Genomic DNA, 24,895 nt, shown 5'->3' with positions numbered 1-24,895 from the left:
CGGATCGGGCGGGGCCTCGGCGTGGGGAGGGGGACGGCGGGCGCGGGCGGTGCCGGCGGGGCGAGAGGAGGTGGGGGAGGCTTGCTGGTAGCTCCGCTGTGTTTGGAGAAGGCGTGCCTTCCTCGCCTGGGTCACATTTTGCCCGTGTCGTCAGCTGGGCGTCTGAAAGTTAAAGGGAGGGATCGTCAACGCTGTGCCGCTGCAAAGAACACGCTTCCTTTTCAGAGAAGGGTGAGGGGTTTTGTTCATTGGAATTTTTTTTTTTTTCCCTCTCTCCCGCTATGGATGATTGTGGATTGAACAAGGCACTGCAGGTTTTTCCTGGTCTCCGTGCCCCAAAACGCGCAGGAGAGGGCGGAAATGCAGAAGGGAAGCGGCGTGGCCCCCGCACACACCCGCCGGGAGCCGCGGAGTCTGGCCAAATCCACCGCCCATGCCCTGCTCCCCAGGGTCTTGTTTCATCCACACGGTCTCAACACGGTCGTTATTTTCCTAACTTCTGCTGGGACGGTTTCTCTGACATGCGGGGGGAAAAAAAAAAAAAAAAAAAAAAAAAAAAAAAAAAAAAAGACAAACCACGAAACCCGAAACGAAACTAAACGAAACAAACCTTTTGACACTGATAATGCAACACGAAAAATAAATTATTAGCTATATCCGCATTTCTCAGTATTGTTTTGCCTTTTTCAAAGTGAGTGAGCTGCCCTGGAAATACACTTACTCTGTGTGACAGGGATCTGCCCACAGCCCTGAAGTTTGCTCTTATGGAACAGGCAAGACCAGTACCACTCTTCTCCCACGGGGACCCAGGAAGAGTTTGTGACAAATCTAGTGTGACTTTTCTTTCCTAGCTTAAGTTAAAAGCAAGAGCTCACATGATGACAGAACCTTCCCTGGGTCTGTTTGGTCTGGTATCTTGTGTACAGAACTGATCCATAACAGACAGGAGGATGCAAGGAAATTTGGAAGTAAGTACAGATTTTTCCTTCCCCGGAGAGTACTCCCTTGCAGGCATTAGGAGTGAAGAAAGGCTAGAAAAGTTGTTGAAAATCTTTGGGCTGCTAATAGGTGTTATGTTAGAAAAATCAGTTGTGTGTAGTAAGAAAGTTTTAATTCAGTCTCAGTGGAATGGAATGGAAACTGAAATTTCCTTCCACACAAGCCAGATCAAGCTGCATTTTCTGTACTCTTCTCTGCTGTGGCTCTGATAACTTAGTCTCAGAAAGTGATCTTTGAAAGGCATCAGCAGCAAAAGGAGAAAAACCCATTCTATTTGTGTGAGTGAAGTTCAAATTTCACGTTGTATAATTCCTGACATTCTTTTCTAGAAAAAAAAATTGATTCAATGCAAAACCTTACTTAATACTTTGTGAAAACTACATCACATGTTCAGACTAAGAGTCAGGATTCTGTCAGTGTTGTTAAGCCTGTTGAACATCTGCGATGATTTTTTTAAATATACTTATATAATTTTTGTATATTAGATTATTTCTGTAGTTAGATGAAATCACTGAAAATAGGTGTTGAAAATGTATATAGAGGATCCTGAATTCACCCATCTTCAGAGGTGGTATTACTTGGTTCCACACACAAATACCAAAGGCAGCTTACTATACAGTTAGCCACAGCAGCTCCTTGGTTTCATGCCGGGCCGCATGTATGTTCAGAAAACAGTGTGCCTCCACTTTCTTCTTCTCCTCCACCTTCTGCTGCACCCCTTCCTCCCTGAAGAAGGAACCCAGCTCCCCTGCTGCTTCATAAGAACCAATCCTCACCCCACAAAAGAAATCCCTGCCTGCATCTAAGACACTTGAGAACTGACAGTGATGTTTATGCTGTGCCTAGCAATGCACTTTTCTCTCCCTGCTCAGTCTGGTTGCAACCAGTCTGACTGAAACTGACCAAAAAAGTTGAAGCTCCTAACCATCAAGACTCTAAAGGTTTTTTCTCATTGCTAGAATGTAAAACTGTCAATTTATACTTGAGTAAAATATGGAGAAAACCACTTCTCAACAAAAGCACAATGTGCATAACAAGCTGTGGCATTTTCCTGACAATTTTGGCTGTTCCCATGCCTGTCATTCTACTACCGTGAAAACACACTTCTGGGTCAGAAAAAGACTGTGGCATCTTGAGATATGGACCAGCTCATCTCCTGCAGTGATTCACCGTCTTCACCTTCTGCTCATGCCATTCAAAGTTCTGATGTTATCTATATAACAGGGTCGGTCCCAGAGTCACAGAAGTTGCTGTAAAGTGGATTCAGAGCAAGTTCCATTCCTCTTCCAAATCACTCCTGAGCTGTCATTCAGAAATAGGCTTACAGCTCTGACTACAATGAGGAGGACCCCTCTCTTAGCTCCTCTGCTGTTCCTTGGGTTTCCTTCCTGGTATCGTTTTATTCTCTAGCTCTATACTTCTATAACAGGCAGACACAAATAGTATATAGATGTATAGCACATATATAATATAATTCAGCCAGGTGTTACATTTCATTTACAATGATATAATGTATTATTACAGAAAATGAGTTTACTGTATAGAGAGTTTAAATATTCATATCTAGTATTTCACTAATTCCTTTAATTATCTTTCTTTAATGTGTCATCAACAGCACTTCATAACTCGAACAAACTGTCTAAATTATGCCTTGAAATTATTTCCTCTTTCTCATACATCCTAATGATATTTAAATAATGAATTGCATTTATATCAAATAGTGTGGTTTATTTTACATGAATTAGAAGAATGGTTTATCTCTATGAACCCAGAAACATATTCAGTAAATCCTATTTCATGGCATCTGGTGATGACAGTAAAATTTCTTTTATGAAGACTACTAGAGGAGTGAAAATGTGAATAATACAAATAATCACGCATTTAAGCATTTCAGATTTCAGAGTGCTAATTAGTTTCTATGGCAAAGAGTTCTTGAAGGACTGCATTTCATGCTGAAGAAAGTGGCTAGAAACTTGAAACATTTATGTTTGTTAATGCATATTATCATATAAAGTCCTTTTTTCATTAAGAGTATTTCATGTTTTATGTAGGTGCCCAGAAATACCTTCTGAATTAATTCAGCCTGTTTTATCACTGAGGACAGAGAAACACTGGAAGAGATTTCCTGGGGAAGATGTAGCATTTCAATCGCTAGTTGTCTTTAGGACCACGTTACAGAAATCTCTGGATTTTTAACTCAAGGTGGAAGGATGAATGAGGTAAACTTGTCAGCTACCCTCTAAATATTTTTTTTAATGTATCATTTTAATGTCAATCTGATCAGGTTACAGTGACTATGGCTTTCTGATTTCTGTATAGTAACTTTTAACAAAAAATAGTCAACATTGTGGAAAGGTCATGTGTTTGTACATCCTTTTGTTTCAAGAGCAGGCAAGGCTGATGTGGCATTCTTGCATTTGCTTAACAACATTAACTGATTTAATCCTATGGAATGTGTTTAATAGTATTAACTGTTCAACTTTTTTGTAAAAAAACCCAACTAAAACAATGAATGATGCTTTGTGAAATTTTTAAGTACTACTGCTACTTCAATCTGTTATAATTTCAGACTTCAATATCCTTCAGTATTTTCATTGATGGTTCAAACAAAGACGCCAGATACCCCCATAATTTCTTAGGATTAATGTGCACAGAACACTAAAACTTTACAGAATTGCTCTTACAGACTAAATTTGACTATTATCTATGCTTCTTATTATCATGATCTATACATACTTTCATCAAAATGTGCACGTCTTGAAATACTATCTCTTCCTGTTGTAGTAGAAGTCCAGTATTACATTTTTAGCATTACTGGCATTGCAAATAGCAGCACTTCAAATACTTCAGATTTATAATGCAACAGCTTTTCCAAAGGCAGCAGAATAAAAGATAATGCACCAAGCTACATTTTTGCATAGTTATTCCATATAGGACTCAGGGTTAGGGTTGGTGGATATTAAATTTCTCTTGATGTTCAGAGGCACAAAAATCAGGTCAGAATCCATATTCCCATTCACCTCCCTTTTCACTTTTGTGACTAGAATACAGTGATGACTTAGTGTTTATAATCGCCTTGCAGAACAACCACAGGATCAATAGTGAGGAGACAGTTAAAATAAACTTAACCCAATTTCTCAGCCATTTCTTTTATGTGTGTTATAGGAAGAGCGTGTATTTTTCTCTGGAAGAAATTCTGCAGCAGTTCCTGTAGCGGGTTGAGTTTGAAACCGGGCGGAAACACCAATTAAATGTAGTGGTTTTGATTCAAAATATTCATTATTTACTTATTTTCCTTCTGTGAGATAAGAATTAGGAGAAAAGCAAAGCAGGCCACAAACCTTAAACAGTTGCAGTACAATGAAAGAGCTTTATTACTAACAGAATTAAAAGTAAAGAGAAAACAACAAAACAAAATTAAAGTAAATTCCCCCTCTCCCCCCCCCCTTTCCAGCACTTCTCTCCTTTTATCCACCTCACACAAGGGATAACAGAACATGGGATGTTAGTCAGTGTTGTAGTTCTTGAAAAGTCTCTCTCTTATGCTTAAGGAAAAAAGGGTTTTCCTCCAGTTGCACGTGGTTCCCAAACTGCCACCAATAGCAGACCCGCCCGGAAACAAACAGTCTGCTGTGTGTAGAACATCTCTCCCATGAAGAATTTCACAGTTCTTTCACACTACAGAACACGGGCCATCACATGGGGTTATTCATCTTTTTAAGGATAAGTTATTTTGGCCTGCACACAGAGGCTTTTCTTCGCCACAAGTCTCTAACAGCCTCTCACTGCTTCTATATAGCCTGGCATAGGCACTCTTCACAAACTTCATAGGCACACGTTGATTCTCCACCCCCCCCATGTTCTTCAAATGGATTAAAGAGACAAACAGTTTGTGGTATTACAGTTTCTTACCACGGCATGCAAGAAGGTTTCTTTTAAGCTGCGCGCCAGAATCGCGGCACCGCCCTCTTTTCTCCCGCCGCCATTTCCAGCTCCGTCCCACGTGACTCACTTCTCTTTCTCTCTGACTCTGAAGCCGCCATGTTGAAGAGTGTTCTTGTTCGGGCTTTACGGTGGGGAAAGCCTCGCTCCCTCTGTGCTGCTGGCTGCGTGGTGTCCTCTTCAGTTCAGCACGGAGTGTGCTGGCTGCAGACAGGAGGCTCTGCCGGCTCCCGCTGGCTCCGCCGGCTCCGCATGGAGAGGAGAAGGACCCGCCTGTCCCCAGAAGCCGCGCTGGATGGGTTTAGCTGTGAGCAGTCCATGGCTGGTTTTAGCTGCCTGCGGCTCTGGGACAGTCCCCCTCAGTGACCCAGGGTCCGTGCCGCAGCGTTGGGAAAGGGGGAAAGGGGCAGTGGCCCCGGCCCGGCCCAGCGGGGCCGGGAGGCTCGGAGCCCCCCCACCTTCCAGCAGGCGAGCTCCGACCAAAAGGGGAAGTCCCGCCTTTCCGTGCGGTTTAAATATGTAAATTGTGAGAAGCGTAATTGGTCTTAAAGACTGTCCATCAACTCAGGGTCAACCCAACACAGTTCCTTAGGAAGTATGAGAACTAAATCCCAATGAAGCCGTACTCTCTGTTTTACATTCTTTTGTGCAGTAGTGTATTTAGCCAGTGCAGAGGTCCCCAGATAAAGTTGCAGTGCAACAGCAAGAAAGGATTTTTAATTTAGGGGCATACACTGCTGTGTTTTTTTGCATTGCATACTTCCCTGATCAATGCACACTTTTATATTGTAGGAAAATATTAACCATGTTTATATTTCAAGCAGAGTGATCATGCAGATAGGGACCACTCTGAAAGAAGATATTGTCAGTTGTCATGATGTTCTCCAGACTTTTGTGACATAGATATTGCAAAAATTCCACAAACACTGGTTATAAAAATGCTAGTTCTATGCTAATTCAAGATGGCTCTTGGCTAGTATGCTTTTCAGGAAGGCTAAAACCTCACTACTTTTAATCAAAATGTCTATCACATGCATAGGGACTATACATGTGAAATTTGATAAGGATGAGCTACAGTACTTCCCATATTGTATTTGAGTGAGGCTTGAGACAAGCTGTATTTTTTGTAACTGGGATTAAGAGAAAAATTAGGGAGCAGAGATAAGGGTTGAAGAACACTGGGAAACTAACAGAAGAGAAGGATAGAAGAAGAAGTAGATATAGAAGAAGGGTGAGGATGAAAGGATTAAGGGGTTGGCAACCAGGAGAGAGAGCAACAGCTGTATCTGGTCCAATAAAAGAAATGAGAGGGAAAGTTCAGAGTCCAGAAAGGGTACAAGAACCTACTTAAAAGGTTCTTAAAACCTACTTACTTAGGTTACAATGTAAGATGTAACCAAAAGTATGTATTCTATTACCATCTTCATAAGCTTTTAAAACAAGTGGGGTAGTGTTCTTTATCATCTCCATGAGTCAGCCCTGGTAACTCCCTCCGGGAGCTATCTCTTCTAATGGGCCATCAAGTCTCACTGCATGACTCAGAGAATTACATCATCCAATTGTGAGATGCTCTGCTCAGGAGGAGGAACCAAACATTCCTACCTGTATATAATCTGAGGCTTGGAACACCACAGGCAGCACCTACCACTGGATTCCTAGAGGGCAAGAGCTCCATAACCACAACTGGACCTCCAGAGAAGGACCAGACTTTACTACATGATCACTGCTTCGACAGAACCACATCCGTCACTCCAACAGGACAGCAGCCACTATTTAACTGGACTGCTACCACCATCCTGACCAACGGGATATCAAGTTGTATTCTGACTGTCAGTTTAAGCCAGTGTTTCTGTACTATTGCCTTTATTTAAATTTTCCTATTAAATTGCAGTTCTGACTTGGAATATCCCACTGGTTTGCTTTCAAACTAGTACAAATGGAGAAGTATAACTAATTCATGCCTACTGATTAAACAAGGTAAGAAATGCTGTGTCTGCTTTTTGTTTTGATCTGTCCTTCCTGCAAGAACATGCCCCTTGTCTCCCTTACTTGAGCCTGTGTGTGTGCCTGAGCCTGCCTTCAAGCTTTAAATTCACTTCATTGATCAGATACAATTCTGTTTTGGAGTTTGAATGAAGAATTTCTCTTTCTAGAACATAAAACATGCCTTAGCCTGGAAACTGCTTTTTACTTAGATACTTCTTTTAGGTCAAATGAAGGAAAGTTAAGTAAATTTCTGGCCATATTTCCATGCTTGCAGTTTAACTTGTAAATTGCAAACACATCTAAAACCTAACTGGATAAACATTTACAACTCCAGAAAGCAATCGGCTTTCTGGTTACATCAAACCCCCAACTCCTCTCTTCATTAGGGCAACAGGGGAGCTTTTCCTTCAGACTGTGAAACTAGCAAAAATGGTTTAAAATATTTCCAGGTAAGACTTAGGGAATGAATCAAGAAAACCTGCACTACTGTCCAGCCCCACTGAGACATTCCTTATGAGTTATGGGGTATTTCTGAGACTTTCAACAGACTCTGTACACCTCCTTATGATATTAGTTGATCTGGACATATTGCTGAAGGAGAGGAGAAGAAAGATCATAGTTATATGTAATCGTTATGTTAATCCTAATTTGTCTGTGTTTGGTCATGCCTGCAGTGAAATTTTTCCAAAATGTTTCTTCTTAGGTGTTAAGGTTAGGGTTTAGGTTTGGGGTGAGAGATCAGGGTTGTGTTTGGAGTTAGAGTTAGGGTGCCTAGAGTTAGGGTTATGGTCATTGCAGTTTAGGGTTATGGTTAGGGTGGTAGGGTTAGGTGTTAGGGCCTAGGGGTTACAGGTTAGGGTTAGGGTTAAGGGTTGTGTTTTGGATTATGTTTAACTCAGCTGCACTGAGTCTGTTCTGGTTTTAGGTGGCCTCAGATCAGTGAATCCTGTAGAACTCCTCACTCTGTTCAACATCAGGAAGATCTGAAACTGTTTTTCCTGTGTGCTGGATTTGACTATTAGAATTTTCATCATGGTGTCTAATAAGCAGATAGGTTTTGCTTTTGTGCTGAATACAGGATTGATAATATAGACATGTTTTTGTTATTGCATAATAAAGGCCTTTTCTGTTTTTGATGCTGACAAGGAAGTTGTAGGTGTGCGGGAAGATGGGAGGAGACACAGGCAGGACAGGTGACCCCAACTGACCAAAGGGATATTCCATACTATGTGACTTCATGCTCAGTATAAAAAGTGGGATGAAGAAGGGGGAAAGGGGGATGTGAGGGGATATTTGTAGGGATGGTCTTTGATGTTTGTCTTCCCAAGTCACCTTTATGCATTATGGGGCCCTGTTCTCCTGGAGATGGCTGAACATCTACCTGTCCATGGGAAGCAGTGAATTAATTCTTTGTTTTGTTTGCTTGTGTGTGTGGTTTTCACTTTCCTTATTAAACTGTCTTCATCTCAACTGCTGAGTTCTCAGGGTTTTACCCTTCCAGTTCTCTCCCCAGTTCTACTGGTAGGATAGTGAGTGAGGGGCTGGGCTGCTGGCTGGAGTTTAACCACGACACCCTGTATTGGTTCTGTGGTATTCTCAATGGCCCTCCTGAGCTAAGAAGTGAGATCAGACTTAGGTAGGTCATCTCTGTTCTTGCAAACTCTTTTACCATGGCATAAAATGTCCGGATTGATTTTGTCGTTTTATGATTTAGGCAAGCTTCTGGGGCTGAAAGGCCTGGAATCACAGCGGGGTGAGCTTAGGTTTCCACGCAATCCCAAACCCCTGCATAACAGTGTGGTTAGTTGTAGTTAAGATATGTTTGTGACAGGGCATATCCCTCCTCTCCCCACCACAGGTGGCTGTTGCAGATAGGAGACATAACCCAGGTGGGCAAGGCCCAGTGGGTATCATCTCCTGGCACCAAAAGTCTGCCAGCTTAACAGACGTGGGAAGAGATTAAAAAAACCATAGGTGACCAAAAGGCCTGTTTTTACACTATAGAAGTACTACAGTTTATCACAGAGGCAGAAGTCTCTTACACACTCCTTGGGAACATGCGAGATGATTTCTCTCTGAAGCTTGGACACAACTTCATGGTTACTTTTCTGGAAATTGAAGGAAAGGATTTCGATGTGTGCCCCTTCAACAGTTTGGTGGTGAGAAACATTGGATCCTAAGTTATACTATTTCTTCGCTAGCAGTAAAATTAATAGGTACCTTTAACCCTGCATGTATAATACTAGTATTTCCTTTTGTCTTATTCCTGTGTAGTAATAGTCTGTTTTAAGTCTTACGTCTGTTAGTTTTGTGTCTATTAAATAAACAATTCATTATATAACAGATTGAATCAGCCATTTTTAAAGAACTTATGAATGAGAGTGGGTCTCAGGGTGCCGGCCACCTCAATAACACGACTGCCTGCTGCCAGAGGCCTGGGCAAAAGGCAGGGACTTATTTAAATCCACATCATCCATTCACAGCAATGTTGTCACAACACACCTGCTCCCAGTCTGCTCTTCAGTTGTTACTGCAAAAATGAAGTTTAAGGAATTATATCAGAGTCATAATAATACTTGCTTTATGTCTATTGATGTAGAGTTTGCATGTTGATTTCTTTTTCAGAGTGAGTAACCATGGTTTTAAAAGCAAAGGTATAGCATTAGATGAATTTTTCTTCATTTGAAAGGCTACGCTTTAGTTTCATTTATTTATTACACTTTGTAACATATTACCTCATGAAGAGAAAATGATTTCCTAAAACATTTTGGTGGAATTATGAGAGATTACTTCATGAATTTTCCATGACTGAGAACAGGAAAGAGATTTTCTGAGCAGCTAAATGGTGGCTTTGTGAGGTTCTATTATATTTTAATAACAGTGAATGGCCTCCCAGTGAGAACCATCATTTTAATAAAAGTTTCCAGCCAGATATCAACCTAGGCTATATAGGTTTGAAGATGGGGAAAGAACTTTTTTTCTGAATTCAAACCACAGCAACAGCTATTCAGTCTTTGGGAACTAATTCCCATTTTTAATACTGCTATTTTAAATTTTGCTTAATTTAATGCTGTTTAAATTGAATAGACAGTAAAAAATTGCCTGGCTTTTATTGCTTTGTGCTATATAAAGTCATACAAAAGAGTTTCCCATATGCCTTCAACTACATTTTCTTACATATTTCTTTGGCAGTAAGAACACCTTAAACACCTTAAGGCATTTTCTGAGTTTGACCACATCTTGTTGAGATTTTTTTTTTCCTTTCTTTTTCCTAAATGGAAAAGTGTAGTTCAACAACACTTTTATGGCATCCTTATAAATTTCAACAAAAAGAAACCTTCTCCATATCCAAAACTAAAATTCTGGTCATTGGGACAGGTCAGACCTAACAGTAATTTATCCTGTTCTGCACTCACCTGGCATACAAAGGATTTAGACTCAAATTCCTGTAAAAAAAGGGATTTTTGTTTGTCTTCATCAGTAGTTTACAGACCTGTGTAGTGCTGTATTTCCCCACTCCTTTTCTTACTAAATGTCTGCCTTTCCCACATTTTCCTCCCTTCCCTGCCCCTAGTCATGGCCACACCCTCGGGTTCTCCCTACTGGTTCCAGTACCCCAGTTCCATCCATGCACTGCCCCTGCACCATGAGACCATTAGTCCATGTGCTCTCTCCACCCCCCACGTCCCCATATAAAACCCCATGCTCCCTGACCATGTGGTCTCTCTGCCTCTGGGAACTGGCTTGTCATCATGTGAATAAAGTTCCTCTGAGGTCCCCATGCAGAGACCTTTCTCGCCTCCTTTATCGCCACCGTGTTGTGGAGTCGACAGCTAGCTGGAGCAGGAGCGCAGGGCCGTCCAGAAGGATTGTGGGAAGTGGAACAGCCGCTCTCCCTGAAGCAGCTCTGCGGTGCTCTCCAGGAAGGTTTGTGGCTTGCTAAACCAACACAGGAAACCACACGCTACAACAGACCTTATGGACCTTTATGGGCAGATGAACAAGCAAGCCCTTTTTGTTGACAGCTAAGATACCTTAACATAATCTCTTATTTGCTGCAGACAAAAGCATGTGTGCAAATTTTTACTGCATAACCAACAGATGCTGTAAGTTCACAGTACACCCTCTGCTGTGGTAAATTGTGAAGCTAATTCTCAGCCTGCGTTGCTATGATGAAGTTAATTTTTAATGTCTGCTTTCAATGACACAGAAGTGAGACAAAGTAGTTTACAACATGACCTGCCACTTAAAACAAGAACCCCTTCCTCGTCTACTCCATTCCAAGAAGGCCTGTAAGTAGTAGCCTCTTCAGTTCAAGTCATTCTCTTAAATGCAAAATTTTCCCTGTATGTTTTATTTCTTTGCAAACTAGGATTTGGTGTTCCATTCAGAGATGACTAGGGTCCTAGGTATTTAAATTCCCGTGGGAAAACCTGCATCAGAAATTTTCAGTCTGCAGAGAAGACACTGCAACCAATCTGGGTAAGAAAAAGCCACAAGAAAGTTACTTTTCCCATATGTCAGCCAGGTCAGTGGGAAGACATGCGAAGCGGATCTAAGGTTGCGTTTCCGATCTGCTGATGTTGATGTTAAATTTTGATTGACTTCAGCAGTGTTAGATTATCACGTTGGCTCACCTAACTTCTAGTCATATACTCAAGATAGGCAGTCACTAAATTTAAAAGAGCCATATCGAAAAAGATATTTCTTAATGTTCCCTAGTGTATTTCATTAAATCTCTTAAGCTAAAAAGTTTTAAAAAGTATTTTATCACATAAAAATTGCAGTAATAATCTAATCCTTTTACTTGTAGTCTCCTCAAGGACAGTATTGAGGGCAATAATTTCTTCTGTATTTTGATGACTTGGGAAAAGCATACAAATTCTTCACTAGTCACAGTTATAGAAGTCCTTTAGAAGCTTTTCAATGTTGAGACTTTTTCTTCTGAGGAAGTATAAGCATTGTATCCATTTTAGAGACTTACTCTTTTGACTTTTATAAATACGATTTGCATTAAATAGAAGGCAGAAGACTTTTCAGTTTTGCTTAGACAACTTTATTTTTTAATGCTCTTTAAATAAAATGTCACAAAATCAAAAATAGCTATTTTTGATAGAAAATAGCAGCATCACTGTTTTTATAGTGCAGAGAAATACTATGGAAAGTAAATTTGATTTACCAAGCTTATAATGAACTGTGAACTTTAACATTATAGCAAAAGGAATATTTGAAATCATTGGTTTAGCCTTAAATGAAATAAAGTAATGTGTGAAGGGAAAAAAGTATATATATAGACAAACACTTGTAAAGTGCTGTAAGTCACAAGATGTGAATATTCTCTAATTACAGAATTACAGAGGAGGAGACAAATCTGAGTCTGAAGTTCCTGAACAGGAAATCCCTACTTAGCTGGGCAGAATTTTGAGAACTTATTTTCCTCTTTTTTCTGACTAGAGAGTGGGAAAATGTGTGTTGGTCTTAGGCTAAAGAAAGGTGTATGATGAATCTAGATCTGTGTCCAGAAACAGGTACTTCAAAATTATTTTTTCAGCTGCTGCAAAGTCCTGTAGTCTTGTTGTTTGCTCTCAGTGGATAGTTTCCACAATGCAAAACACAGATGAGCCACATCTAGGTCTGTTCTCATCTCCATGACCTTTCCTCAAAATAGAAAAATGCCAAGTAGAGAGAAGAGGAGACAGAAGAGAGGTGTGGTATACAATGACAATCCTCCGTGGCAGTAACTGGAAATTGCTTTGTAGTGAGGTAAGTCCTAGCAGCCTGAACTCTGGCACAGAGCACAAAAACATTCAGTACTTTCAGAGGAAGATCTTAGGAAGCTCTTTTTTTCATAGTGGTATAATATTAATGTTGAGTTCCAGGTGACATTTGCTTCCCCCTAATCAATGGCTTTCAGATTTTATAGTATATTATGGTAGTATCTTTTAGTACAGGTGCATTGGCATTCAGCTTTCATAAGCACTGTGATACCTTAGCCTGCTTGAACTACATCACTGCAAATGGGACTGAGCAGCACATTTCCCTGAATCTTGGGCTGGACAACTTAATGCTGGACATATCTCACATCCAAGACTGCTAGCATTTCTGCCAGCATCTCAGATTATCACGATTTGAGCTGTGCATCCTGCAAAGCAGCATTGTTAGGGCAATGGTTTTAGAATTCAGGCTGATATTTTTGCAGGAAAAAACTTGCTTATTTGGAGGGAATTAGTAGATTGTCAATCCAGGGAAGCAAGCAAGTTGCTGATTAGTGAGCCCAGGCTTGCTACAAAAAAACCCCAAACATGACCTTGTTCTTTGCTAGGTTAACTTTCATCACAGCTGTGCCATTCCTGTGCTCTTCCCCTGTGAAATTCTTTCTACAGGACAGCACAGAAAGCAATTTGATGACATTGACTCTCACCAGGTGAAACATTGTTATGTATTCACAGACCACTTTCTCCACTAACAGATCCTACACCACACAAATGTTCCTTTTTTCTTATCCTCAATAGATACATCTTTTCTGGCAGGCTAGCAATTCTTTGGGTTTGTGAACATAATGGTTTTTTCCTTTGTCTTGACTCCCCATATCTAATCAATTACCCACGGTATTGCTTATTGGTTTTACTCTCTCTCCTGTATAGCAGAGGAAGTTTTTTAACTAACTAGACTGTGTGTCATTTGCTCAGTTTCATGTATAGATTTGGCTTAGTGATTGCTTCCTAAAGGTTGAAAAAGAAACTCTGGCAAAATTATTTTGATCCTTTACCAATCAAGTGAAAGTAGCATTTTCATAAGGTGAAACTTTATAACCATGCTGAATAGTATTTCTTAACAGTAGAGTCCTGTATTTAAGCATTCTTATATTCCACCAGAGAGATGAAAGTAGAGCTAAAAATACTACATTTCAGCATGTTCTGCAGACCCTTTTCTTTATCCACCCTGTGCATGCTCAGTAGTACTGATCAACCCATGCAAACTCTGACACATGGCTTGCACTTCTGTTTCTATGTGTCATGTAATACACTGGCTTCCTGCCTGTCACAGCCTGTATCTCTTCATCTCCTTGACACTGATATTTACATTTCAAGATCAGAATATTATTTTTTGAGCAAATTTGAACTCCCAGTTGTTGTATGAAAGTACTCTTAATTCTTATCCCAAGTTTCTTCTTGGTTAAGTGAGTTTTAGCAAGTTTTAGCTCTCTCTCTGTTTTAGAGGGCAGCTCTGTATTCCAACTACTATCATTGCTCTCAAGAAGGATTTGTTTTAATCAATTAAGACTGCAAGACTTCCTCCTTTTTTATTTTAGTAATTTCTACTTTTCAGTTGAAAACTGATATGCCCCCTTTCCATATTAAGTAAAGCAGACTTTCTATTTCTGTCTCAGGTCTCAAGTGAATATTAGCTGAAGCTACCACTTCAGTCAGCCCCTCATAATTAAGCCCCTCCACATTTTAGTTCAGCTGGAGCACTTGCCTGTCCTCTTCTTCCAACCACCATGTTTTTATATCCTGTGGGAATGCTCTTCTTTGGGTAGTCAGTCCATGGCTGCTCTGCCCTTTCTCAGGCAAGAGTGAAAGAACTTTGCCAGTCTCCTTGTAACTTGCCTGGTGTGTTAATGATTTCCTTTTTTCAGAGTTTCTGTATCTGAGAAGTGAAACACTTTAAAACCAGAGCTCCTGATTGAAGCAGTACCTACTTTTGCAGTTGGTCTTCTCAGCTGTTTAAATAAGGTTGAAACAGGAGGGAAGGTCTGTCAGCAGAAGCCAAAGTGAGTATCTGGGCTTTTTCTTCCTTCTTCTAGAAAAAAATGGAAGGTGGAAAAGAAAATGTAGGTTTTTTAGATCTTTTGAACTTGCTTTAATGCTTAGTGATTTCCTTCAGTGCCAAAACAATGCAATCTTGTGGATGCTTTTCTCACCAAGTTTCTGGACCATGTGACTAAGATCTGTAGGAGTAGATGTTTAATTCAGCAGTTTCCAGCAACAGAGACTCCTTAGGCTGTGAGACATTTGACCAGGCCCAGAAAATTAAAATTCTTCCTCTCAAAATCACTTCTCTATGCCGTATTTCCATTACATGGTTTGAGAATGTCTTGGGGTGACTTTATGATGCTGTATCCCCTATCACTTGCTCTATGCCAGATATGATTCCTGTGCCTTTCTGTGCCTTTCTATGCCTTTAAGCTGGGTCCGAGAGAAAGGGAGGGGAAGCCGAGTGGATTCTTCAGTGTGGTTTGTGTTCAAGGACTCACAGACTTGCCTGCGTTCTCACTGCTGCGGAGCCGAGGAAGCACCTTCCTGCTTTTCCCCAGCTCTCGACTCCTTTTCTCAGGAGAGAGAGATGGAGAGTTAAAATTCTTTGCTTTTTAGCTAGCTTCTTGTTTGTTAGCTGAAGCAAGAAGTTTTTCCTGGGACTGTGGTTTCTTCTTCTTCTCCTGGAACTGTTGAGCTCTGGTCCAGAACACCATCACCGGGAGGCCCCACACTGTGGCCCAGAGGGGCCCACGCTGCACCCCAGCTCCAGAGAGAGCAGAGCCACACCTACAGAAAGGACTCTGAATCTAACCAGGTTTTTCTCCACAATGAGAAGGTTTATTATCTCTTCATTATTCATTTTGTGCCTGCATGCACTTTGCTTGTTAAATAAACAGCTTTTTTTTCACTTTCCTCCAAGAAATTTCTTTCCAAACCTCTTAGTGGGGGAGGGGCTGCTGAGACCTGCCTTCCATTAGAGGAGATGTTAATTTCAGATGTTTTCCTCCCAATTTGTCTCAAACAGAGACAGAGAAATAAAACAAACACTTAGCAAAAATGAAGTAAAACCTCCATATTCCCTCCCTCTCTGTCAGTCTGACTCTCCATAAAGCTCCTTTTTTGCTTAACATTGCAAATTACAATGTTAAGAAATTGCATGTGTGAAATCCTTCATGTCTAAAAATTCAGGAACCTATAAAATATTCACCATGAATGGGAAAAAAAATTATAGATTAAGTTATTCAAAATTTAAATAATTTTTTGCTCTGTGCATAAGCGGTTGAGGGGGATATGCAAGGTGGTCTGTGAAACTGCAGACCCATCTTTCTACAAACTTGCAATATAGCTGTCATCCATATTTGAATATCCCAGCCAGAAGTTACTCAGTGACCATAATGAGCATGACATGAAAGGCAACACACAAACTTTGTGTGAGGAAACAGGCTTGCTCTGAAAATCTTGGCAAATACCTCCAAGGCTAGTGAAAACTGTGCTTCCCAAATGCTCTTGTTAGCAAGCAAAGGAAGGAAGAAAGAGACTCTACATAATTAAACATAGGTATTATAATAAGAGTCACAGAAGGGTAAATCACTGACTGAAACAAGGTGTCTCTGCAATGAATGGGTCAGTTCTCGAAGAAAAATGCTGAGGAATGCAAGACAAAAGGGAATAAATCACACAATCCATAACAGCAGCAATGAGAACATGTGTAAAAGAAATACTGCTGATGAAAAAAGAAAAGAATTTGAAATTGGTAGTGATGCAGAAGCATTTGTTGGTTAGGATTCATTGTAGATATACAAGGAGACATCCTCCAGTTAAATCATTTATTACAGGAGCACAATGAAAGTAGGATCTAAAGTTATTACAAGCATCCATGGTTGGCTATGGAGATGATGAAGGGCCTTGAGGGGAAGACATATGAGGAGTGGCTGATCTCACTTGGTCTGTTCAGCCTGGAGAAGAGAAGACTGAGGGCAGACCCCATCGCAATCTGCACCTTCCTCACGAGGGGAAAAGGACGGGCAGACATTGATCTTTTCTCTGTGTTGCCCTGTGACAGGATTCGAGTAAATGGCACGAAGTAGTGTCAGGGGGGTTTAGTCTGGATATCAGGAAAAAGTTTTTGAACCACAGCATGGTTGGGCAGTTGAACAGACTCTTCAGGGAAGCGCTCACAGCAGTAAGTGTGACAGAGTTCAAGAAGTGTTTGGACAATGCTCTCAGGCCGATGGTGTGATTCTTGGGGATAGTCCTTTGCAGGCCCAGGGGTTGGACTTGATGATTATGATGGGTCCTTTCCTACTTAGAATATTTTGTGACTCTGTGAAGACTTAAAATTCTCTTTGTCCTGGATGCATTTTGCATTTTTGTAGCAAGATGAGCTATTTTATCACTCAGGGCTTCAAAATGTTTTCAGATTTTAGGCAAAAGAATAGTTTGCTAGAACAGACTCCATTCCAACAATTTTTACTCTTGGTAGACCTAGATCAGTCTGCCACAAAAAAGATTGAGGACAGTGCACCATTTGAAGAGAACTTCTATTTATAGGAAATGCTCTATACTAAGTTATCTTTATTGTGTCGAGGTTAACTTTGGCTCATTTAAGAAAAATAAATTGGTTCTACTGTTGAGTAAGATTTTTTTATATATTCAAGCACAGATTTACTTTTGTTGTAACATTTTTATTTGAGTAGTAATTGAATCTCTAAAAGCTGATTTGATTGAAATATTACCCTGATCACCTCCATTTTTTTCACACACATTTTAGGATTTTCAGTTCAGCCAAAAATCAATTACATTAACTTAAATAAACAATATGAGGAAAAAATTTAACACTGCTCCCCTGCATACATGCAATGGCTATTAAAGAGGTTTTTTAGAAGTAATTTCCTGATTACGGGCTTTGTGGACACTCTTATGTATCTCTAAGCATTGCATTAACAGCTTATTTATGGACATGTGCATATGTATCAGACCCTACAGTTGGATTTTATATACTGGCCAGTGCTTGTAAGGGTGTTATATGAGGTGATTCATAAGTCAATATCAAGAATGTTCTTTACTGCTGCTTATAGCTGGCTTATGAACAACAGCTGCTGTGTTCTCTTAGAACTCAGTGGTGTGAGAGGTACTTCAGAAAAGATTCTACCACACTTTACAGGCAGCAGAGAAAATCAGAGACGTTTAATCTTCAGTGTTCTTAGGTCCTTTAGCTATGCTTACAAAATAGCAAGCACATGAAGGAAGACAGACCCAAGCATTGCACTGCAATCTGCATACATTATGACTGTATAAAATTACATTCATATTAATGTTGTATTTTTTTTATTTTGGATAGAGGGGGTTTTGTCATTGTTAAAATATTTAAAAGGATTTCAGACTAAAGCAGGCTATTTAGAATAATGTTTAGTCCTAATAGATAATATTTCTTTATATTCATTCTCAGGGTTTTGGGGGGTTTGTTTTTTAGTGATTTTTTTTTTTGTGCATTTAAGAACAGATGGAGATACTTTTAAAATGACATCGTTCTAGTCACAATCTAAAATTACTAACAGGGTGCATGTCGCCCAATATTTATGGCAATAAATACAGATTAAGGAGATGTGCCAAATGTAGGAGGAGTTTTGTGTATTAAAATACATATTCAATGTTTCAAGAAAACCTCATTTAATGCCTACACTGGAATGAGCAGGAGACTACAGCTATCACATTATTTTAAACAGCTGCCCTTTGGAAGGACTCTCATAGTGCAGATACTTAATCAACATTTAACATTACTTATATGGAAAATTTTAACGAGCTGTTGAATTAATCAATCAAGAACTCAAACCTCCAAAGCAGAGCAGCACCCAGCCAACATTACAAAAGCTATCTCAGTCTCTACCCACATGAGCTGAAAACAGCAGAATCAAGCCATATCTCACTTGGATTTTACATTAGTGCCATCCTAAGCACCTACACATCAGTCATGGTCAATTGACTATGGACATGCTTTCCACTCTGGGGCCTGGATTAAAGACTGAAGGATGAGTAAGAGTCTAAAGCTAAAGTACTTGCTTCTTAATTTCTTAATTAATTTCTGCTAATGAGGAAATATTTGTGTTGATCCCACTATCTAAGTATAGATTAAAAATGCAAAAATAAAAAAGTAGACTGGGATGTTGATAGTACTGCAGTAGGATTCTTTTCAAATGTAATACTGTATTTTATTTGAACGGTTTCCAAGAAAGCATACTCTGAGAATATCTGTTATGTCAGGTCCTAAAAATCGAGATGGGAATGAACTACAATCCTGGCAGTTAAATATATATAAGCTGTCTTGGTTTGAAAGACAGGTGTCTGCCAAGGAAGGCAGGAGTCTTCCTTGAAATGAAAAAAAAAAAAAAAATTGCAACCCCCTTCCCTCCGAATTATTTTAATTTTGAAATAAAGGGGCTTTCAGGTAAAGATATGAGGAATAGGAATAACAATTCTTTACTATTATATATCTATGTGTGTATAACAAGGCAAACCAACAATAACCATGGCAGTAACAGCAAACAATCACAAACCCAGTGCCAGCCTTCTCGGCTGTCAGGCCCTTTCCCCTCGGGTGCAGTTCCGCTCGCAGCCGGCAGGGGCGCTGGCGGCTCCCGGTGAGCAGGGCAGGTGCGATGGTTCCCCCGCGGCTGCAGGGGGCGCTCCGGAGCGAGCTCGGGGAGCACGCGGCACCGGTGCCCTGGGATCCCGGGAAGGGATGGGACAAAGGCTTCACAAAGCCCTGGGCAGCCGATCCCGGTGTCCGGCCGGACCCTCGGGAACAGCAGGCTGGAATGGCAGGCTGGAACAGCAGGGACGAGCACAAATCCCGGGTGGCAGACGCGATGTATCCAAACGGGGAAACCCCCGGAGGTCTGGGCAGGCAAGATGAGCAGGGCTACAACACAGCGAAGGCTCGAAGCAACGGCGGGGCAGGGCGGCCACAGCCCGGCTCCCAGCGGGGCAGGGAAGGTGGGCTTGGGATCCTGGGGCTTCTCCAGCAGAAGGAAAAGCGGCCGAAGAAAACAGCCTCCCTCTCTGTCTGAACGCTGAGACCAACTGTTCCCACACCCAGGTGAAACAAAAAGTAGCCAGCTTTTTGTTTTTCTTACGTATCCAGCCATTTGTTCCGCTAGCAACATGTATGGGGGAAAATTCCCTTAACAGAAAAAAAACCGAAAAACCAGGAGAGCTCCTAAAACCCCAACAGTGCAGTAGAGCATCTGTTTGAGAGTTGCAATTTGAGAGAATACATTCATGACACAATTTAATTGCTTTACTTTCAAATAAAAACATGTTATAAAGTTAATGTGTTCCAGTTAATGTTCTCCTTACATTTTTATTAAAAGTTACTACTATAGGAGCATGGCATGAATATTGAACATTAAAGATGTTAATGTCTGGAGCTGAGAGCCACATAAGTGCTAAGTGCTGGAGCTAATGAATTTACATTTTAGGGCAAAGTTGTGTTCTATGCAATTTCCACAATTCTTTCATTTCTTTTGTGGAGAAAAACAAGTATTTTTTGTCATTTTTAGAAAATGTTTGTAAATGTTACTGTATTTTCTAATGGGAAACTTTGTCACTGATCACTGCATTGTTGTCTCACTTAGTCCAAAATCACTGACTTAGACAGTGCCTTCTATGTAATACCATGTTCTATCTTCCTTAATCAATGTGTATTGGGGTTTATCCCCAGCCAGCATCTAAGTACCAAGAAGTCACTCACTCACTCACTCTCTCACCCTGCTCCTTTGGTGGGATGGGGACGAGAACTAAAAAAAAATAAAAAATAAACCTCATGGGTTGACATCAGAACAGTTTGATAACTGGGTGGATATATTTGGGATTTATTAAGAATAATGCATGAGTATTTGGAGTAAAGCTATGTGAATGGAGAGCACTGAAAAACTTATGCTGAGTAATATTTACAGAGATAAAACCTATGAAATCAACAAAGAAGAGAAGTCCAAAGTCAGTAGGTTGAGCTGAGCTCTATTTTTGTCATAAATGATAAAATAAATGTGCAGAAAAGACTGTAATTTCTTTTAGTTATCTTGTTTATTCATCAGACTGTATACTGAGAAATAAGCTGAAACTTGCTGTTGCAGTCAATACTGTATCTACAAAACCAGCCAAACTGGAACTAAAATGTTCCATGACAGATCCTTTGCAGAGAAGCAAACAAAAGATTTGAAATATTTTTCAGGTATGGCTGGGGGCTCCTCAGCACAGTTTTAATAACTGTGTTACTTCAAAAGAAAATGTGCTGATTTATAGTGGTGCCACAGTCCAATACTCTCTGACTGTGTCCTTCTAGATATTCCACAGAGGGAAGGCTACATTTAATGTAAAATTTACTTATTTGAAGATGATGTTACATGGGATTTCTGTTTTACTAGATAAATTAAATGAAAAAAAAGTGATAAAACAATGAAACAAAATGTGCTGAAAACATAATACAAATGTGGGTTAGTCAGTCACTCCATGCATCATTCCATGACGCGTCGTGGTACATTCATGAGTACCTTTGCCCATCTCCTGTGAGCCTTTTTCCATATTAGGGTTCTATTGGTCAGGTAACTGTACAGCTGGTACTGCAATTTTATTTTCCTACTGCCCTCTCTCACATTTTCTGGGGGGAAAAAGGTGATGAAAATAGAATGCACGACTCAGGCCTGCAACTTATCAACATGAGAAAAAGAAAGAAAAGGAGGTAAAATCAAAAGACTATTTTCTTTAGTACATATATTTTTCAATGGAATTAGGCTAAGTTGTCGGGGTTCCTCCCCCCGCCATGTAGGGAGAGGGGCCCTGGGGTGGGAGACACGGGGTTTCCCTGCCCCTGGTCAGCCTCGTTCCCCATTGGTTGTTTTGTGTTGTCCCATGACTGAGAACAGTTCCTCGGCAGATCTTCAGCCATGCGGCTGGAGAAATAAACATCTCTGAAACATCTATCAAGAATCTGCCCATATCTATTTCTTTTCCATGGCCTCCTTGTTTGATACATCGTGTTACAGAATCCCCACTGTAGCAAATGGTGGAGAATTGCGAGCAGAACGATCCCTGATCCCTAAACGACTGATGTGTGAGTAAACCCTAGAAACTTTGGATTCCTCTTCTTGCTTTTGTTTTACTATTTCATATCTAAGCTATGGAGGAACCGTGGGAAGACTCTTGGCTCTCAGAGCCACATATGGACATCTATCTTAAGCTTGAAAAGATTCTTGAACAACGATTCGTAAATTTTAGCTTAATTTAAGCTCAAAAGGAACTGAAACACTTCCTGGCATGGTTGTTTAAGAACTTTTTCTATGTTTCTTGGGATTTAATTCTTACCAAAGACTTTTGGAACGCTGTTTGGACACAGTTGATTTTTGAGTCAAAATATATGCCGATGGAAGAATATTTTTGTGAATATTATTTAATTACCGAGACTGTTGAGCAATGTCAGCTGTGTCTTGGTGAAGGGAAGCCTGGCGCAGGGACCGTGTGACCCAGGCCACGTGGACCGAGCGCTCTGCGAGCAGCAGCGAGGCAGTTCCCACGCGCGGGCAGAATGACGCGAGCTGCAGTGTCGGCGGCAGAGAGAGGCACAGCGGGAGCGGCGGGACCTGGCGGTGCCCACCTGGCCCCATGCAGTGTGTGGTGGAGTGAGCCCCGTGAATGCCCGGCCGAGAGAGGTGGCGCGCGGTCAGTGGCTGGTGGCTGTGGCGGTGGAGCAGAGCTGCACCTAGCCAAAATGCACGCTGGAGCGGGGCGTGGGGGGGTCGTTGCTCGGGGGCCTGGCCAAGACGTGGGTGCAGTGCCTGGCAGCGGCAGCGAAGCTGCGACCAGAGGAGGCAATGCATGGAAAACTGAGTGGCGCGGCCTGGCCTGGCCCGTGAGGCCCCGAATGCGACTCCGGGAAGAGCGCGCAGGCACCAGCAGCTCCGGTGGCCCCGGCAGCACTAGCAGCCCTGGCAATTCCAACACGGGAGCAAGCGAAAGAGAAAGCAAGAATGCAGCGAGACAGAAAACAGCAGCCACTCGTAAAAAGGAAAAGATCACCATAGGTAAGGTTTTAGGAATAGTAAAGTGGTATAATGTTAAACAAAATATGGTTTTATAACGAGATGTGACAACCAGCAAGACATATTCGTGCATAGAACTGCTATTAAAAAGAATAACCCTGAAAAATGCATCCCAAGCTTGGGAGATGGAGAGGTGGTGGAATTCAAAATTGTACAAAGTAGAAAAGGGTTACAAGCATCACAGGTCACTGGGCCTGATGGTGTTTCTGTGAAAGGCAGTATATATGCTAAAAATCGTAGTCATGTTAGACAATATCTCCATTATAAGCCCCCCCTACAGTCTCCCTTTCCTAATCCCGCCTTTCCCTTTTACCCTATGTCCTATTACCCCCAGTGTATTCCCAATCCGTTTTTCACCGATGGTTTCCCTCACAAAACCATGCCTTTGCTAATTGTTTCCCCAAAAATCCCTTTCCAATGCCGAGTGGCAGATGAAAAGGGGGAGGGAAGAAATTAAACCCTCTCCTGCCTCAGTTTCCCCACAAAGCATGCTCAGAGAGTCCTGTCTCCCTTCTGTCAGCCCTAAGATGTTCCACAGAATCTGTTTGGACATTTAAAGACTCAGGAGGGTGGTTTGTTTTGTTTTGAAACTGTTCTTGTTATGTTTATCCAGTTGTTTTCATTCTCCTTTTATTAAAATAAAACGGGTGAGGTGTTGGGGTCCCTCCCCTGCCGTGTAGCCCTGGGAGAGGGGCCCTGAGGGCACAGACACGGGGTTTCCTGCCCCTGCTCAGCCTCGTTCCCATTGGTTGGTTTGTGTTCCCTGCGCGGGCAGAAGGACCCTTGGTCCCGTGACTGGAACAGTTCCTTGGCAGAGCCCCGGCCATGCGGCTGGAGAAATAAACATCTCTCTGAAACATCTACCAAGAATCCGTCCATATCTATTTCTTTTCCATGGCCTCCTTGTTTGATACATCGTGTTACAGAATCTCCGCTGTAACACTAAGTAAGGCTGCTCCCCACCTTTTGAGTTTAAGGACTGTTGTGCTGATTCAGACCATTGACCAGTAACTTGCCTTCAGTAGTATCCTGCAAAGCCTGCTCTCCAAGGCTTGTTGCAAAGTAATGTATCTGCTGGTGTTCCTTCCCAGGAATCAGTAGTTTCATGACATCCTGAGCCTGGTGATCACATTTCATCATTCCCCGTGGACTTTCATTCCACTGATTCGCCTAATAATTTTTTTTCAGATTAATTTGCATTTTCGGTGTTAATAACTTCCTGTGGAAATTAATTTCACATCTTAATGTGAAGCACACTGTGAACAACAATTTTCCCTTCGAAAAAAGCCCAGAAAAAATGCTGCCTGCTCATTTCAGTGGATGCCTGCCAGGCTTTTTTTTGTGCTAAAAAGAGTAATGAATAGTCTATACTTACTTTCTCTGTACCACACATGATTTTGCAGGGATGTACTATCTATTGCTCATAGCCTTCATTTTTCTGGTTTTACAGTTCCTTTTCTTCTAAAAATCATGCTATAACTTCAGCCAGAATTGTTACTCTTCTCTGCATTTTTGTGCTTCAGTATTTCGAAAAAGGGTTACAATGCTTATAGTGTTCAAGATGTGACAGTACAATAGTGATATTTTCTGGTCTATTCTTCTCTAACATTTCCTAGATTTTTGGACTTAGCTGCCCACCATTCTTGGCAAATGTGCTATAATGAATAGTTCTGAATCGACAAACCAGAATCCAGGGTGGTTTTCCTTTTGTTCATCATTGTGCATTTTTCAATTCTGCATGTCCTCTGTCCTGCTATCTCCTAGCCAGCTGGTTTCTACAACCATTTGCAGAGATTTTTGTTTTGTCTTTGGAAAATTTTGAAGCAGCAGCCACCTTAGTTCCTGTACTGGGTGCAGGTGCCCAGATGCTGGCAGCAAGTTGCTTTAGAGGTACCTCTGAAAGGAGAGAGCGAGGCTGCTCTGTGCAGTTCCAGCTGGCACCAGTGGACCCCCTTTTAGGGCATGTCTGAGTCCTTCAGTCAGAGTGGTCGTGTCTTTGTGGAAAGATATTTAAAGAAGGGAACAAAACGGTGGGGAAAGAGAGGAGGAGGAAACAAAGCAGGAGTGAGAAACAATGGTGGGAGCACTATGGTCAGAGAAGGAGGAGGCCTTTCA

General features: G+C 41.3%; 1 long non-coding RNA gene across 1 annotated transcript; it reads left to right on the top strand.

Moving 5' to 3' along the window:
- The first annotated feature begins 96 nt into the window (after nt 1–96).
- On the top strand, nt 97–8,666 carry LOC125319388. The gene is made up of 5 exons (XR_007200702.1): nt 97–231; nt 852–968; nt 3,051–3,218; nt 6,833–6,918; nt 8,441–8,666. It is a non-coding gene; the product is annotated as an uncharacterized LOC125319388 (long non-coding RNA).
- The last annotated feature ends 16,229 nt before the right edge of the window (nt 8,667–24,895 follow it).

This window comes from Corvus hawaiiensis, chromosome Z (genome assembly GCF_020740725.1).
Source record: "Corvus hawaiiensis isolate bCorHaw1 chromosome Z, bCorHaw1.pri.cur, whole genome shotgun sequence".
NCBI classification, from domain to species: domain Eukaryota; kingdom Metazoa; phylum Chordata; class Aves; order Passeriformes; family Corvidae; genus Corvus; species Corvus hawaiiensis.
This window is presented reverse-complemented; position numbering and strand designations above follow the sequence as displayed.